Source organism: Podarcis cretensis (genome assembly GCF_951804945.1).
Source record: "Podarcis cretensis genome assembly, chromosome: 11".
In the NCBI taxonomy this organism is placed as follows: Eukaryota; Metazoa; Chordata; class Lepidosauria; order Squamata; family Lacertidae; genus Podarcis; species Podarcis cretensis.
Window position 1 is genome coordinate 1,326,238 of NC_137180.1, and position 15,996 is coordinate 1,342,233.

Genomic DNA, 15,996 nt, shown 5'->3' on the forward strand with positions numbered 1-15,996 from the left:
TACTATCTAACGAGACCATTGATCCATAAAATGAAAGCAATAATCAATGTACTGCACAGTACTATAAAATAAATAAAATATTGTAGATGATAAAAAAAGTTTTAAAAAACTTACCTGCACTGATGATAGTCATTGTTTGGATGGGGGGCTTTTATCCATTTCCGCATTCAATCAATCAATCAATCAATCAATCAATCAATCATTCATTCAATCAATCAATCAATCCAACAGTAGCTGAACTGGTATCCACACAGTCACAAAAACAAATTAACGTAAAAAGCCTTTAAAAAAAAACGCAAAATAAAAAGCAAAAACAAAAGCACCAAATATAAGCTTGAAATATCACCTCAGAACACTGCAGTCAGAAACGGAAGGTCTGAATTACTATGGGGGGGACGCAAATTAGCAGCGCAACAGGAAACATGGAAACAGAGCACATTCTTTTTTTTTAAATGATATTTATTACTTTTAAAACTTACAAAAAGAAGAAAAAGAAAGAAGAAACAAAAGAAACAATACAATATAGACAATACAAAACACAACCTTAACATCTAAACACCATAAACTATACAAAACAAAACAAAAACAATTTAAAAACACACATCATACCTTTACCATAATCTTTCATTCCCTTGTTTCATTGATCTCCTCTCACCTCCCTCCTTGTATTCCACTTCTATACGTTATCTCAGCAAATCCTTTATCTTAAAATATTTTTGATCTTATTCCCCATTAAATCTAATATACCTATTTACACCTAACCTCTTAAAACATTTCCACTAAGGCAAAAAAAAAAGTCAATTCCAATATTTCTCTATCCCTCATTAAACTTTACAAAATTTCCCTATATAGACTTTAAATTTTCCAATCTTCTTCACCGTTTCCTCTTCCTGGTCTTGGCCTCTGCCAGTCCTTTCCGTCAATTCCATATAGTCCATCAACCTGGAGATCTTATGTCCGAGGCTCTTAACTCTTCTCCACATCCCTTCTGCCAAGAGAGCAGATCTCGGGGAAGCTCCGACCCAACAGCACTTTTATTCCATCTCGACAGGTCAACCAGATTTCCATAGTTAAAACTAGGATCCATAAAATATTTCAAATCTTGTTTTAAGGTTCCTCCAAATCCAAAGGCCCCCAAAGTTCCAATCCCCTCCCGACCCAAATCCATGTCCCAAATGTCAATTGATCCCTGCATAAGGGGATCTCTCCAACCTTCCCCCTCCAGTCCAGGCCAGGCTCCAATCCTCAAAATTTGACCTCTTCCAGTTTCAACCACAACCCTCAACCTGCCTCTGTGAAGTTAAGGCTCCCCCTTGTATTACTTTAAGTTCGACAACAGCAACTTTCTCCTCCTTTTCAACGATTTGCCCTGTTGGAATAGATTCCTGTGCCAGATCCTGAGTTATTTCTGTGTTGGTATTCACTTTTAGTCCCAAATTGTCAATTTTAGTAGCCATAGCATCTATCTTCTTGTGAAGCTGTTTCAGCAAATGATCTATCCTGCAAAATGCAGACACTATTATCTCATCTGCCGACATTTTAGTCCAAGGTCAGTCTCTAGTTCTCACAATTCTTATCGTACAGCTGGATTCCTCAGCTCGACTCCTGTAACAGTTTCAGCTCAACTCTTGTAACAGTTTCAAAAACTCCCTCTAGAGGGGAGCAATCTCCACTTTTATCAATCCTTTCCGACACAATTCCAAAAGTAAAATAGTTTCAGTTTGCAGTTACTTTTTCAATTGCTTTTTCTTCCTTTTAAAACGCAGAAGCGGACAGTGTAAGCAAAACATTTCTCTTATTAACTGACTGTTTTTCGCTGTCAATGAACTCTTCCAAACGTCAATCTGCTGGCAGCCCGTTCCCAGGAGTTCAGAGCAGTGATAATTTAGTTTTTATCACTCTCTCCTGCAGGATGCACAGTCCACAATTTTCCCCCTCTTCCCCTGCTTCCAAGGGGAGTTTAATGGTTTCAATCGATGGAAATTTAATCCTTTACATGAGGCTTTCCAAGACCTTAGCTTGCAACCTCTTTGCTTCAGTCTATTTACAAAAAGGGAAGGCGGACTTCCTGTTTTGAACCTTCCCCGATCGTTGCCAAATTAAGGTATTTAAAAATCCAATTTTCCGTTGTACTCACGGGTTGTTGCTTAAAGTCCAAAAAAGTCAGCGCTCTCCGACAATAGCAATGCGGTATCACTCCATGAAAGAAGCAGTCAATTCAAAGCACCACGCCACTCACCCCACGTCGCTCCGGATCCCCAAAACAGGGTTTCCCCGCGAGTAGGGGAGGCACGAATGGTGCCAGCCAAATCCCAAGTTCACAGGCTTCTTCCGCCTGTGATTTCTATGGGTCTCCGCCTTTGCCTTGGCGGTTCAGACCCTACTTTTCACGGAGCAAGTTCCTCCTGAACGGAGGAGCTCCGCCATTGCACATTCAGCTTCCGAGGCAAAGTTAAAAAACCGGAACATCTACTTCCGGTTTTGCAGCATTTGGGTTCCAAGTTGTTCGTGAACTAGCTGTTCGAAAACCAAGGTACTGTTGCAATGGCATTGTTCTGAGTAAAGCCCAACCCTCTCCGTCTCTCTTATCCTATGCCAGGAATGACCAACTCCCAAGAGACTGTGATCTACTCCTGGTATAAAGAAACTGGCAGTGATCTACCCACTGTCATTGGAGGGAGGAGGAGCATGTGTGAGATGGGTGGATTGCCCGGAGTTGTTGAGCTTTATAGGGGGAGTATTGCAAAGAGTTTTTTAGCTCTCCCCCGGTAACTTTTTGTACACAAAAAGTGGTCTACCAGGATCAGCCAGGGATCTACCAGTAGATCACAATCTACTGGTTGGACATCCCTGTCCTACAAGTGAAACTTGGAAAATTTGAATATTGTGGAAAAGTTCATTTATTTCAGTAATTCAACTTAAAAGGTGAAACTAAGATATGAGATAGACTCATGGCATGCAAAGTGAGATATGTCAAGCCTTTATTTGTTATAATTTAATATTTTAATGTTTGATGTATCACAGTATTTTAATATTCTTTTGGAAGCCACCCAGAGTGGCTGGGGGAAGCCCAGCCAGATGGGCGGGATATAAATAATAAATTATTATTATTATTATTATTATTATTATTATTATTATGGCATACAGCTGATGAATACCCCAAATTAACAATCTCAGAAAATTAGAATATTAAATGAAATCAGCAAAACAAGGATTGCAAATAGAGCAATATTAGACCTCTGAGAAGTAGAAGCATGCATATGTACTCAGTACTTGGTTTGGGCCCCTTCTGCATCAATTACTGCCTCAATGTGGCATGGATGCGATCAGCTTGTCGCACTGCTGAGGTGTTATGTAAGACCAGGATGCTTCAATAGCAGCCTTCAGCTTTTCTGCATTGCTCGGTCTCATGTCTCTCATCTTTCTCTTGGCAATGCCCCATAGATTCTCTATGGGGTTCAGGTCAGGCTAGTTTGCTGGCCAATCAAGCACAGTAATCTTACGGGCATTGAACCAGGTTTTGGTACTTTTGGCAGTGTGGGCAGGTGCCAAGTCCTGCTGGAAAATGAAGTCAGCATCCCCATAAAGCTCGTCTGCAGAAGGAAGCATGAAGTGCTCCAAAATCTCCTGGTAGACAGCTGTGTTGACCCTGGACTTAATGAAGTACAGTGGACCAACACCAGCTGACGACATGGCTCCCCAAATCAACAAAGACTGTGGAAACTTCACACTGGACTTAAAGCATCTGGCATTGTGTGCCTCTCCATTCTTCCTCCAGACTTTGGGTCCTTGGTTTCCAAATGAGATGCAAAAGTTGCTCTCATCAGAAAAGAGGACTTAGGACCACTGAGCAATAGACCATTTCTTTTTTTCTTTAGCCCAGGTAGGACGCTTCTGACATTGTTTCTTGTTCAGGAGTGGCTTGACAAGAGGAATACAACATTTGAATATTTATTAAAGTTTTAAATGTTACAAAAAGAGAAAGAAATAATTCCAAGTTAAACAAAAACTTAACAACACATCACAATAAAGAAGAGAATAGAAAAAAAGAAAAAAAGATATAAAAAACAGAAAAATAGAAACAATTAAAAAACACAATGAACCTTCCCATAACTTATCTTTCATTTACTTGTTTCCTTGACCTCCTCGCACCTCCCTTTTTTTGTATTCTAGTTCAGTTAGCTATTTCAGCAAATCCTTTCCATCTTTCCCAATTTTTATCCTATAATTTATCTTAATATAATGTAACTTTACCTTTCCTCCTTTCATCCATTAACAATCTATTTTTACTTAATCCTTTATAATATTTCCGCTAAAGCCACATAACTTCATTCCAGCCTCCTTCTAACATTCCTTAATTTTACAATATTTCTGTAAATAAACTTTAAATTTCTTCCAATCTTCTTCCACCGACTCTTCTCCCTGGTCTTGGATTCTGCCAGTCATTTCCGCCAGTTCCATGAAGTCCATCAACTTCATCTGCCATTCTTCCCGGGTGGGTAGATCTTGTGTCTTCCAGTACTTTGCAATAAGTATTCTTGCTGCTGTTGTAGCATACATAAAGAAAGTTCTATCCTTCTTTGGCACCAATTGGCCGACCATGCCCAGGAGAAAGGCCTCTGGTTTCTTCAGAAAAGTATATTTAAATACCTTTTTCATTTCATTGTAGATCATTTCCCAGAAAGTCTTAATCCTTGGGCACCAAAGGTGAAAGAATGTGCCTTCAGTCTCTTTACATTTCCAACATTTATTATCGGGCAAATGGTAAATTTTTGCAAGCTTGACTGGTGTCATGTACCACCTGTAAATCATTTTCATTATATTCTCTCTTAAGGCATTAATGCCGTAAATTTCATACCTGTGGTCCATAACTGTTCCCCGTCAGCCATCATAATGTTATGTCCAACATCTTGTGCCCATTTAATCATAGCTGATTTCACCGTTTCATCCTGAGTGTTCCATTTCAACAGCAAGTTATACATTCTTGACAAGTTCTTACTTTTGGGATCTAACAGCTCTATTTCCAATTTTGATTTTTCCACCTGGAAGCCAATTTTTTTGTCCAGATTATATGCCTCCATTATTTGATAATAATGGAGCCAATCCCACACTCTATTTTTTAGTTTTTCAAAACTGTAGTTTTAATCTATCTCCCTCTTGTTCCAGAATTTCCCAATATTTCGGCTATTTGGCCTCCATATTGAGCTTTTTCTGAGCCTTCGCTTCCATTGGTGACAACCACCTTGGGGTTTTATTTTCAAGCAAGTCCTTATATCTTATCCAGACGTTAAACAGTGCTTTTCTGACGATATGATTTTTAAACGCTTTATGTGCTTTGACCTTGTCATACCACAAATATGCATGCCATCCAAATACATTGTTAAAACCTTCTAGGTCCAGCACGTCAGTGTTTTCAAGAAGCAACCATTCTCTCAGCCAGCAAAAAGCGGCTGATTCATAATAAAGTTTAAGGTCTGGCAGGGCAAATCCACCTCTTTCTTTAGCATCAGTTAGTATCTTAAATTTTATTCGAGGTTTCTTGCCCTGCCAGACAAATCTAGAAATATCTCTCTGCCACTTCTTGAAACAATCCATTTTATCCACAATTTGCAATGTTTGAAACATAAACAGCATCCTAGGCAATACGGCCTAGCAATGATAGCTTCAGATTTGACCATATTTCTAAATCCTTTTTCACTTCCACCCAACATTTTTCATAGTTATCCTTAAATAAGTTCACGTTCTTGGCAGTCATAGGTATTTCACTTTCTTAACCAGTGTTAATCCTGTCTCCTTCTGAAACCTCTTTCTCTCAATCACTGTTAAGTTTTTCTCTAACACCTTGTTCAACTTAAAACCCGCTACCTGACCAAATTCTTGAATTAGTTCCAGTACTCTTTTAGTACTAGACTCTGGCTCCTGTAATGTCAATACCAGATCATCAGCAAATGCTTTCAATTTGTACTGTTTAGCTCCGACTTGTATACCTTTAACCAATTGGTCCCTTCTAATCATGTTTAAAAGAACCTCCAGGACCGATATAAAAAGCAATGGAGAGATTGGGCAACCTTGTCGTGTTCCTTTCTCTATCTTAAATTCTTCCGTCACTGCATTTTGTTGTTGTTGTTGTTGTTTAGTCGTTTAGTCGTGTCCGACTCTTCGTGACCCCATGGATCAGAGAACGCCAGGCACTCCTGTCCTCCACTGCCCCCCGCAGCTTGGTCAGACTCATGCTGGTAACCTCGAAAACACTATCCAACCATCTCGTCCTCTGTCGCCCCCTTCTCCTTGTGCCCTCCATCTTTCCCAACATCAGGGTCTTCTCCAGGGAGTCTTCTCTTCTCATGAGGTGGCCAAAGTACTGGAGCCTCAGCTTCACAATCTGTCCTTCCAGTGAGCACTCAGGGCTGATTTCCTTCAGAATGGAGAGGTTTGGTCTTCTTGCAGTCCATGGGACTCTCAAGAGCCTCCTCCAGCACCATAATTCAAAAGCATCAATTCTTCGGCGATCAGCCTTCTTTATGGTCCAGCTCTCACTTCCATACATCACTACTGGGAAAACCATAGCTTTAACTATACGGACCTTTGTTGGCAAGATGATGTCTCTACTTCTCAAGATGCTGTCTAGGCCTGTCATTGCCCTTCTCCCAAGAAGCAGGCGTCTTTTAATTTCGTGGCTGCTGTCACCATCTGCAGTGATCATGGAGCCCAAGAAAGTAAAATCTCTCACTGCCTCCATTTCTTCCCCTTCTATTTGCCAGGAGGTGATGGGACCAGTAGCCATGATCTTCGTTTTTTTGATGTTGAGCTTCAGACCATATTTTGCACTCTCCTCTTTCACCCTCAATAAAAGGTTCTTTAATTCCTCCTCACTTTCTGCCATCAAGGTTGTGTCATCTGCATATCTGAGGTTGTTGATATTTCTTCCGGCAATCTTAATTCCGGCTAGGGATTCATCCAGCCCAGCCTTTCGCATGATGAATTCTGCATATAAGTTAAATAAGCAGGGAGACAAAATGCAGCCTTGTCGTACTCCTTTCCCAATTTTGAACCAGTCAGTTGTTCCATATCCAGTTCTAACTGTAGCTTCTTGTCCCACATAGAGATTTCTCAGGAGACAGATGAGGTGATCAGGCACTCCCATTTCTTTAAGAACTTGCCATAGTTTGCCATGGTCGACACAGTCAAAGGCTTTTGCATAGTCAATGAAGCAGAAGTAAATGTCTTTCTGGAACTCTCTAGCTTTCTCCATAATCCAGCGCATGTTTGCAATTTGGTCTCTGGTTCCTCTGCCTCTTCTAAATCCAGCTTGCACTTCTGGGAGTTCTCGGTCCACATACTGCTTGAGCCTTCCTTGTAGAATTTTAAGCATAACCTTGCTAGCGTGAGAAATGAGTGCAATTGTGCGATAGTTGGAGCATTCTTTGGCACTGCCCTTCTTTGGGATTGGGATGTAGACTGATCTTCTCCAATCTTCTGGCCACTGCTGAGTTTTCCAAACTTGCTGGCATATTGAGTGTAGCACCTTAACAGCATCATCTTTTAAAATTTTAAATAGTTCAGCTGGAATACCATCACTTCCACTGGCCTTGTTATTTGCAGTGCTTTCTAAGGCCCATTTGACTTCACTCTCCAGGATGTCTGGCTCAAGGTCAGCAACCACACTACCTGGGGTATATGAGACATCCGTTTCTTTCTGGTATAATTCCTCTGTGTATTCTTGCCACCTCTTCTTGATGTCTTCTGCTTCTGTTAGGTCCTTTCCACTTTTGTCCTTTATTATGGAAATCTTTGTACGAAATGTTCCTTTCATATCTCCAATTTTCTTGAACAGATCTCTGGTTCTTCCCATTCTATTGCTTTCCTCTATTTCTTTGCATTGCTTGTTTAAGAAGGTATTTTTGTCTCTCCTTGCTATTCTTTGGAAATCTGCATTCAATTTCCTGTATGTTTCACGATCTCCCTTGCATTTTGCTTGCCTTCTCTCCCCCGCTATTTGTAAGGCCTCATTGGACAGCCACTTTGCTTTCTTGCATTTCCTTTTCATTGGGATGGTTTTCGTTGCTGCCTCCTGTATAATGTTACGAGCCTCCATCCATAGTTCTTCAGGCACTCTGTCCACCAAATCTAAATCCTTAAACCTGTTCCTCACTTCCACTGTGTATTCATAAGGGATTTGACTTAGATTGTATCTTACCGGCCCAGTGGTTTTTCCTACTTTCTTCAGTTTAAGCTTGAATTTTGCTATAAGAAGCTGATGATCTGAGCCACAGTCAGCTCCAGGTCTTGTTTTTGCTGACTGTATAGAGCTTCTCCATCTTTGGCTGCAGAGAATATAATCAATCTGATTTCGATGCTGCCCATCTGGTGATGTCCATGTGTAGAGTCGTCTCTTGTGTTGTTGGAAAAGCGTGTTTGTGATGACCAGCTTGTTCTCTTGACAGAACTCTCTTAGCCTTTGCCCTGCTTCGTTTTGATCTCCAAGGCCAAACTTGCCAGTTGTTCCTTTTATCTCTTGACTCCCTACTTTAGCATTCCAATCCCCTATAATGAGAAGAACATCCTTCTTTGGTGTCACTTCTATAAGGTGTTGTAAGTCTTCATAGAATTGGTCAATTTCAGTTTCTTCAGCACCAGTAGTTGGTCATAAACTTGGATTACTGTGATGTTAAAAGGTCTGCCTTGGATTCGTATCGAGATCATTCTATCATTTTTGAGATTGCATCCCAGTACAGCATTTGCCACTCTTTTGTTGACTATGAGGGCCACTCCATTTCTTTTACGGGTTTCTTGCCCACAGTAGTAGATATGATGGTCATCCGAACTGAATTCACCCATTCCCGTCCATTTTAGTTCACTGATGCCCAGGATGTCAATATTTATTCTTGCCATCTCATTATTCTTGCCATCTCATTATTCACAATTAATTTAGCCTTTTGTTCTGAGTAAATTGCACCTATACCATTTCCAAACCCTTGACCAACCCCCATCCCTTGTAAGTTTTTCTTCATGAAACTCCAAGAAATATTGTCGAAGGCTTTCTCCGCGTCCACAAATATCAGAACTGCTTTAGTATTAATATTCACTTGTAATTTCTCCAAGATATTAATTATGTTCCTCGTATTGTCAGACAAGTGTCTGCCCGGGAGAAAGCCCGCTTGATCTTTATGAATTTCTTCTACTAACACCTTTTTTAGTCTTTTAGCCAAAATATCTGCAAAAATTTTATAATCCACATTAAGCAAAGATATGGGGCGGTAATTCTTAAGCTGTGTCTTCTCAGACTATTTTCGGTATAAGTGTAATATAAGCTTCTTTCACGACTCTGGTGCCCTTTTCCCTTCCAATATTTCATTACAGACTTCCTTTAAAGGTTGTACTAACCATTCTTTCAGGGATCTATAATATCTTGAAGTCAAACCATCCGGTCCTGGGGATTTACCTAAGTGCATGTTCTGAATGGCCCCTTCTACCTCCTGGTCCGTTATTTTGTAATTCAACATTAACTTATTTTCTTGAGAGATTTTTTGTAGTCCATTTATTTTCAAAAAATGGTCAATGTCCATTTCTTTCTGTGTCTCCTGTGTACATAGTTGTTTGAAGTACCTCTGGAAGCACTTTCTGATCTCCGCTGGATTCTGTATATTCTTTCCTTCCACTTCCAAGTTTGTAATAATATTAAGTTTTTGTCTTTTTTTCATTTGCCAAGCCAGCAGTTTTCCGCATTTATTTGCAGATTCAAACTTCTTTTGTCTCATCTGTTTAATTTTCCATTCTATTTCCTGATTCATTATTTTCATATATTGTACTTGATATAACTTTATCTCTTTCAGGATCTCCTGCAACTTTGGTTTCACTCTCAATTTTCTTTTCTCCTTCCTTTCTTTTCTCCAAAATTTTATCTTTTTTCTCATTTTGGACTCTCTTCTTAATTGCATTCCGTTGTATCAGAAATCCTCTCATAACCGCTTTGCTTGCATCCCAGATTACTCTTTTTTCAACAGTGGTGTTCATATTTATCTCGAAATGATCTCTCAAGGTTTTTTGGGCCTTCTTAGTCACTTCTTCATTCCTAAACAAAGTGTCGTTCATCCTCCATCTAAAGGAACCAATTGGTGTTAGTTTCATTTCCATCTTCACAGCATTATGTCCCCCATCAAAATCATATTGTAGTCCATGTAATCCAACAGAGTCTCGTATAACTTCTTAAAAAAATCCGATTTTCCCTCATTTGGTGCATAGATGCCTACTATCAAAAATTTCTCTCCTTGTGATTGGATTTCAATTGCAACAAATCTTCCTTGATCATCTTTAAATATAAATTTCGGTGATAGGCTCTCCTTTGCATAAAGTACTACTCTTTTTTTAACTTTGTCTGATGAAATAAATTCATGGCCCAATCTTTTATTACTCAGTATTTTCCTATGTAGCCTTGTCACATGTGTTTCTTGTAGACAAATCAAGTCCAATTGTTCCTTTTTCAATAAATGAAAGACTCTGCGCCTTTTTTCGGGGGAATTCAGTCCATTAATATTCCAACTTAATATTTGCAATGCCATGATGTGATTACTCTGATTTTCCTCCAACTGCACCCAATGCTTGCTCTTCTTCTGTTGGTATCACTGAATTGCCCAGTCTGAAGCATAGTTTTGCTATGTCCAGTATTCCTTTTTTTGGTGATCTTCTGTCCAATGCTTTTTGTTCTGGTCCTCTATCAGGTGATCTTCTGTCCGATGCTCTTGACTCTTTTCCAAGCTCCTTCTGCAGATCTTCTTCGTAGTTATTCAAAAATTTAACTTTATCTTCTACTGATTTTATTTTTATTTTCCTTCCTTTGAAACTGAAGGATAGGCCTTGGGGACATTCCCACCTAAAGTTGATTTTGTTCTTTCTCAGCAGGGCAACCAAATAACTGTAATTGGACCTAAGATCCAAAAGGTATTTCGGGATGTCTTTAAAAATCTCCACTCTTGACTGTAGTACTTCTCTTCTCTCTCTTCTTTAGTTCGGAGGGTAATCAAACAGTCTCTTATTCTATTCTTCTCTTTCTTCCCTCCTCTTCCAAGTCTAAAGGCAGTCATGATTTTAAATTCATCCTGTTCCAAATCCAAATCCCAAAAGTCTGCGAATTCCTGCGTGAGAAAATCTATCAAACTGCCCTTCTCCACTTCAGGTACAGCTCTGATCCTCAAATTTGTCTGTTTTCCCTTAAGCTCAATCATAGAAAATTTCGACTTGTGGTCTTCAAGTTGCCTCTGCAGGTCTGGGACTCTCTCTGTTTCAAGTTGTGTTACCTTAACTTCCACGGCAGCAACTTTTCCCCTGGCTTCCTCTGTGGTCTGTCGTATCGTAGTAGATTCCAGTATCAATTTCTCAATGGTTTCTGTATTTGTATTCACCTTTTGTCCCAAGTTATTTAAGCTTTCTGTGTTTAGCTTAATTGTAGTAGTTGCATCATTGACTTTCTTATTAAGTTGTTCCAGTGAGGCATTTATCTTACTTAATGCAAGCACTAAAGCTTGTTCTGATGACATTCCTCTTGGTTTAGATTGTGTTGAAACAGCCGCAGATGAGGCAGAAGGGCCGGGTGCTGACGCTCTTCGCTGCCAAGACTTCCCAGACCTTGTTGTTTTGTCTCAGAGTGGCAAATCTACTTTTTCTTTCCCATCTGCCATAACACTTAAAAATTCCAAGGTCAGTCCCACAGTCACACAATTTTATCTTACAAGTGGAAAATTCCCCTGATCCAACTCTTGTAACAGTTTCAGAAACTTCCTCTAGGGGGAAATAGTTGCTATCTGTACTCGTGTTAATCCAAAATAACATCTTTTGAAACACAGCTCAAGGAAGAAAGTTAGTTTCAATTTTCAGTTACTTTTCCTCCTTTTTAAGATCAGAAGAGGACAGCTAAAAACAATGTATCTCTCTATTCAGTCAAAGCACATTCCAAAGCACAACAGTCTTATTGTCCTATTTGCAACCCGTTCCCAGGTTCTGAGCGGTGGAATTTTAACTTCCTCCCCTGTCTCTTGCAGGTATATATAGTCCGAACTCCCCCCCTCTTCTCCTGCTTCCAAGGGGGTGTTTTCACTATTTTTTAAAGAGCTGGAAAAATTAGTCCTTTCCGATCGGCTTTCCGAGACTTTAGCTTGCAGCCTCTTTGCTTTGATCTATTTACAAAAGCGGAAGGCGGACTTCCTGTTTGAGCCTCCCCGCTTCAATACCAAATTAAGTCTTTTTTTCTTTGAAAGCTTCCAAATTATTCTACTCACGGGTAGTTGCTTTTAAAATCAAATTGTCCACAGGAAAAAGTCAGCACTCTCTGGCAACTGCTGTGTGGCTTCACTCTGTGGAAAAAGCAGTCGATTCACAGCACTGCGCCACTCACCCCACTTCGCTCCAGAGCCCCAAAATCGGGTTTCCCCGCGAGTAGGGGAGGCGCAAAAGGTGCCCGCCGAATCCCACATTCACAGGCTTCACCCGCCTGTGATTTTTGAGGGGTCCCCGCCTTCGCCGTGGCGGCCAGACCCAGTTTCCACAGAGCAAATTCCTCCTAGTCAGAGGAATTCCGCCATTACTGATGGCGCTAACCCGGAAGTCGAGGAATACAACATTTGAAGCCCATCTCTAGGATCTGTCTGTGTGTGGTGGCTCTTGATGCACTAACTCCAGCCTCAGTCCACTCCTTGTGAAAGTCCCCAACACATTTGAATGGTCTTTTCCTGACAATCCTCTCCAGGCTGCGGTCATCTCTGCTGCTTGTGCACCTTTTTCTTCCACACTTTTCCCTTCCGTATAACTTTTCATTAATGTGCTTCGATACAGCACTTTGGGAACATCCAACTTCTTCTGCAATTACCTTTTGAGGCTTTCCCTCCTTATGGAGGGTCTCAATGATGGCTTTCTGCACAACTGTCAGGTCAGCATGATTGTGCTTCCTACTGAACCAGAGTGAGAGACCATTTAAAGGCTCAGGATCCCATTGCAGGTGTTATGGATTGAATAGCTACTGCACCTTTTCACAATATTTTAATTTTCTGAGATTGTTAATTTGGGGTTTTCATCAGCTGTACACCATAAGCATCACAGTTATAACAAATAAAGGCTTGACATACCTTGCTTTGCATGTCATGAGTCTATCTCATATATTAGTTTTACCTTTTAAATTGAATTACTGAAATAAATGAACTTTTCCACGATATTCTAATTTTTCCAGTTTCACCTGTATGTCATCCCTGCACCGGATGATCTGGGCTTTCTGCCTCTGAGCTTTCTGTCCTACTACCCTCAATGCATGCCTAGTCCTGGGGGTGGAGGTCAGGAATGCTCTCCAAAGACCCGGAGTCTGTCAGCTATCTCTCCCCCAGTGTTTCTTCTTCCTGCTGTTCCTCTTCCAATATTTCCCAGCTTTCCCCCTCTGCAGTCTCAGAACTATGTCCCTCTGCAAACCACTCTTCTAAATCTATACTGTCCTCCTGTTCTCGGGAAGGTTCAGGAGAAGTGGCCCCCACCATTCCTCCTCAGTCCTGTCCCTGACAGGTACCTCCTCCCATGGCTGTTTGATTCTATCACATGCTGCAGGAAGCAAGTGCCTCGTGGCATCAATACAACATTCTATCCATTAGGTCTCCGTTGTCAAAATGCTATTGCTATATACAAAACTATTGATTTACAAATAAAAAATCCATTTCCTAATTCGTATGAACTGTTACTGATATAATTATCCTACTGCCAAAATCTTTCTAAGACACTGAGGAAGTGAAAATGGCTGTTTTAGAAGATGCCTTTCCTCGCTGAGCAAGAGACTGGAAGAAATCATTCTGTCCCAAAAGAAAAAGAAAAAACTAACCTGCCTCCCTAAAGAGTAAGGATCTGAACCAATAAATAAAGGCTGGCAAATATTCCCAGCATCCCCCAACTATGTCCATTACCGAGCACAAAATGCCACTGGCTAGAAAGACATTTCAATTTGAAGAAATGCAACAACACACGAGTTAACAGTATCAGCTCCCTCCAGCACTAAGAGTTCTCTCCCCAACCTCTCACTGCCAACACATAAAGCACAGAGACCTGAAGTTTTGTGGCATTCAAGAAAATTGCTCTGTATTATATTCAGACAGAGAGAGAGAGATCCAAATAGAAAAAGGGACAGGCAGGGCTGTCCACTTTCCCCCTTACTGTTTATTACAGTCCTGGAAATACTCACACTGGACATAAGGAAAGACCAAGGTATACATGGGATAACATTGGGGGGAAAGCCTTCACGTTGAAAGCTTTCGCGGATGATTTAATATTAATGGTGGAACAGCCAGAAGAAAGTATTCCAAAAACCTTAGAAAAAATGATGGAATTTGGTAAGGTCTCAGGGTTCAAACTTAATAAATCTAAAATGAAATTAATGTTCAAAAACATGCTGGATCCTGAGAAAAAGGAATTACAAGAAAAAATGGGCCTACTAATCGTCAAGAAAGCCAAATATTTAGGAATTGACATCACTATAAAGAATATCAATCTGTTTGAAGACAACTATAAAAGAATTTGGAAAGAAATAAATAATGACATGGATATCTAGTTTAGGTTACAATTGACATTATGGGGCAGAATCTCTGTCATTAAAATGAATATACTCCCAAAAATGCTATTTCTTTTCAAATGATCCCTATTATAGGGGAAATGGAGTGTTTTGAAACATGGAGGAAAGATTTAACTAAATTCATTTGGCAGGGAAAGAAGTCACGCATAAGATACAAATTATTAACAGACAAAAAAGAAAGGGGGAGCTTTGCACTTCCAGACCTAAGAATCTATTATGAAGCCTCATGCTTATGTTGGATTAGGGACTGGATGTTATTAGACAATACAGATATTTTGGATTTAGAGGGCTGGAATAAAATGCACGTCTGGCATGCATATCTTAGGTATAACAAGGCCAAAACACACAAAGGGTTTACTAATCACATAATTAGGAATGCACTATATAAAGTGTGGATAAAATACCAAAGTTTGTTAGAGCCCAAGACAGTGTCACCACTGAAAGCGTTTTCAGTAAAAAAAGGGAATTTGGGGGGAAATTGGACAACATACAAACAGCTCCTAATAGAGGAGGATGGTCAATTGAAACTGAAACCTTACAAAGAAGTTAGAGATCACTGTACCAGTTGGCTGCAATATTACCAACTACAGGACAGTTGGCGGCAGCTAAAAAAGCCAATGCAATTCTGGGCTGCATCAATAGGAGTATTGCATCTAGATCAAGGGAAGTAATAGTGCCACTGTATTCTGCTCCGGTCAGACCTCACCTGGAGTACTGTGTCCAGTTCTGGGCACCACAGTTCAAGAAGGACACTGACAAACTGGAACGTGTCCAGAGGAGGGCAACCAAAATGGTCAAAGGCCTGGAAACGATGCCTTATGAGGAACGGCTAAGGGAGCTGGGCATGTTTAGCCTGGAGAAGAGGAGGTTAAGGGGTAATACGATAGCCATGTTCAAATATATAAAAGGATGTCACATAGAGGAGGGAGAAAGGTTGTTTTCTGCTGCTCCAGAGAAGCGGGTGTGGTGGAGTCTCCTTCTTTGGAGGTCTTTAAGCAGAGGCTTGACAACCATATGTCAGGAGTGCTCTGATGGTGTTTCCTGCTTGGCAGGGGGTTGGACTCGATAGCCCTTGTGGTCTCTTCCAACTCTATGATTCTATGATTCTATGATTCTAGGACATATTTAATTCAGGGGGGAAATTCGGACAATAGAAAATGAGTGTTAATCTATAGAAATTAAGACATGCTCAGGACATAAAGACAAAACAGCAAGCTTTTTTGTTTTTGTAGTGATATAATAAATAATGACTTGTATGAAAATATAGTCTGCACAACTTCAAGGCTCTTTCACCTCCATAAACGAAAGGTGTCTGTGAAGGGAGCCAAAAGACCAAATGCTGGCCATGGCTCTTTACCACCAGAAAGTATGGCAGGTAATAATAGAGCTCAGGAAGTTACATG

General features: G+C 40.4%; 1 protein-coding gene across 4 annotated transcripts in view; it reads right to left on the bottom strand.

Annotated features, from left to right (window-relative positions):
- The window catches only part of APBA1 (amyloid beta precursor protein binding family A member 1), a 115,468-nt gene that overhangs the window by 62,257 nt on the left and 37,215 nt on the right, over window positions 1-15,996 (bottom strand). Inside the window, exon 1 of one of the 4 annotated variants that reach the window (XM_079996055.1) lies at window positions 115-191. The exons of 2 other annotated variants lie outside the window; for them this stretch is intronic. The gene's annotated coding sequence lies outside the window, so the exon portion shown is untranslated. Of the gene's footprint in view, window positions 1-114; window positions 192-15,996 lie in introns of those variants that run through there. One more of the 4 variants, XM_079996054.1, reaches the window with a different exon arrangement.